The sequence below is a fragment of the Centruroides vittatus genome, unplaced genomic scaffold (assembly GCF_030686945.1).
Source record: "Centruroides vittatus isolate TY-2023 unplaced genomic scaffold, ASM3068694v2 contig_549, whole genome shotgun sequence".
In the NCBI taxonomy this organism is placed as follows: Eukaryota; Metazoa; Arthropoda; class Arachnida; order Scorpiones; family Buthidae; genus Centruroides; species Centruroides vittatus.
The window spans coordinates 6,336,726-6,339,106 of record NW_027122325.1 but is presented as its reverse complement, the minus strand read 5'-3'; the positions used below and the strand labels follow the sequence as shown (position 1 = coordinate 6,339,106).

General features: G+C 34.4%; 1 long non-coding RNA gene across 1 annotated transcript; it reads right to left on the bottom strand.

Annotated features, from left to right (window-relative positions):
- Positions 1-1,199: 1,199 nt before the first annotated feature.
- On the bottom strand, positions 1,200-2,180 carry LOC136978656 (uncharacterized). Its single transcript, XR_010881262.1, has 2 exons — positions 2,011-2,180; positions 1,200-1,389 (listed from the first exon to the last, which is right to left on the bottom strand). It is a non-coding gene; the product is annotated as an uncharacterized lncRNA (long non-coding RNA).
- Between the last annotated feature and the right edge of the window lie 201 nt (positions 2,181-2,381).

Genomic DNA, 2,381 nt, shown 5'->3' with positions numbered 1-2,381 from the left:
TAAAGACGATTCCACCCAAATGAATCGAAAAGGGCATTCTTGGTTGCAGGACTTTTCATTAGTTAAATAAGTACCAGATTGAGTGATCGGAGTATTGACCATCTTTGGTTTTTAAAATCTTATTAATACAAAATATTATTGTAAATTTTTATATGTTTTATTTAAAAAACAAAAATTACCTCAAGTTAGAAGTTTGATCTAAGTTCATTTTAAAATTTTCAACTCAATTCAAAGACGTTGTTGTTGTTGTTGTTGTTGTTGTTGTTGTTGTTGTTGTTGTTGTTGTTGTATGCAGTTTCCAGCAAACTTTAATAAATTTTTTCTAATTGTAAAAATTTCCACGTAATTCAAAGGTAATTTCTAATAGATATCTTACACAGCATTATTAATATGATTTTGGAGGTTGCAGAACGTATTAAATTACTTTAAAAAATAAAAGATAATTATATCATTTGATTTCATGATATTTTGTATATCTTAAAAATAATTATTTCTATCCCGGGACAAACAAAACACCGGGAAATGAGAAATCCTAATATAGACTATCACGAAAACCTGGACACCCCATCCCACTCCTCCCCTCCATGCATTGTCCGTAACAAGATTTTTTACTCGATATTTCTTTGAAAAAAATTTTTGTTGGCTTTTTGCGACAATGTTTATATTTCTTAGCAGTTATACTTTGATACGTTTCAAATTAAAAAAAAATACTGTTATAATCAACTATCTATATATATAATCGAGACGAGTTGATAATAATAATAATAATAATAATAATAATAATCAGCGCAGAGCCCAAACGGTTAGGAGTTGAAAGCTGAAATTTGGTACACAAGATACAGTACGTCACGAGAACGCACACTAAGAAGAGATTTTTCGAAATTCCTCCCCACGGGGGAGGAGGACAGGATTAAGTCTTGACACTTCCATCAACAATGGAAGTGTTAAGAGAATGCGACGTGCAAGACGCAGTTGCAGTTTTTTTCGTTTTTGCGGGATATTTTTAGACCCACCTAAAACTTCTCTAATTAATCTGGAAACAGGGTAACCCAATTCTTGCATTCTGTGAAAACGGGTAAGGTTAACTATAACGTAATAATCTTAATCTTCGCTATCGTTACTTTTGCTCGAGCAACGCCGGGCCTATCTGCTAGTTTACTATTATCCGTTTAATTTGGAAATATCCAACAACACCGAAGAAGGGTTTAGTACATTTTAATGTCAAAAATCAATTATTTTATCATTTTTTGACACATGAAAATTTCTATTTTTGTCCAGGGCACTTCAGGCCTTTCTTCTTTCCTTTTCCTCGATTACAGGCATTCTCTTTACCTGTTGCTTTACCTTCTTCACCTCCTTCGTCATCACCAGGGGCTGGTTCAGCACCATCTGTAGAATAAATATTAAATTCGAGTAAATAATTTTATAGAAATTAATCGAAAATGTTTTAATATAAACAAAATAATAGATTACTTAAAATGATATAATTCGATTTTATTGTCTGCCCAACTATGCTCTTCTAATATACTGCATTAATAAGTACAAAATACTGTATACTTAATCTCTGCGTGCCGTATCAAAACATCCTGACGTCGGCGAGCACCTGGCGCGGGTTAATAGGTGGTTAGTAACGCTCCATGGTGCATCCCGGGGAAGTTACATTCAGAGCGGTTCCCCGTTGCCTTCTCTGGAGCGCGGTGTTGTGCGAAGGGAAAGAATGCCTCCCGGGAGATCTTTTAAGGGAAACTGGCCCCTATTCAGGTGTTACAAACGTGGAGAAAACCCGGAAAACTCCACGTGGCCAGCCCGTCCGAGCGCCTAACCCGCGACCGAATTCCCAGTGTTTAGCGACAGAACCGCTCGCCACTGGTGAGCTGTATACTTAATAAGCATATTTTTTAATTAATATATCTGACAAGAAATTATTAAATTAATACAACGGACATTTATGTCACAATACTTTAAATACTTATTACTAAATTTTATACGTGACTAGGTTTGATTACCAACCTGTTTCGGTAGTAGAACTATCAGGAGTTACCTCCTGACAAGCCACCAAAATCAGCGTAGCTGCAAGAAGCAGGAAGATTATCTGATACTTCATGTCTTGTGATTCGCGAAAAGTTGTTCTCGATTTCGTCTTTTATATGTTCAGTTTAGATGTAGAGCGGAAACGTCATTATCGAGATTTATTCAGATGTACAAATGAAACGAAATTTTTCTTTGTCCTCGACTTCCTCCGAGTGTTTTTGAAATTCACATTGTTTGCATTTTATTATTTTGGATATTTATCTTCAAATCTATTTAATCATATATGGTTTGTATGAGTTTTAAAATTCATTTTAATCATTGTTACTTGAATCTAATTTATAAAAATTTCA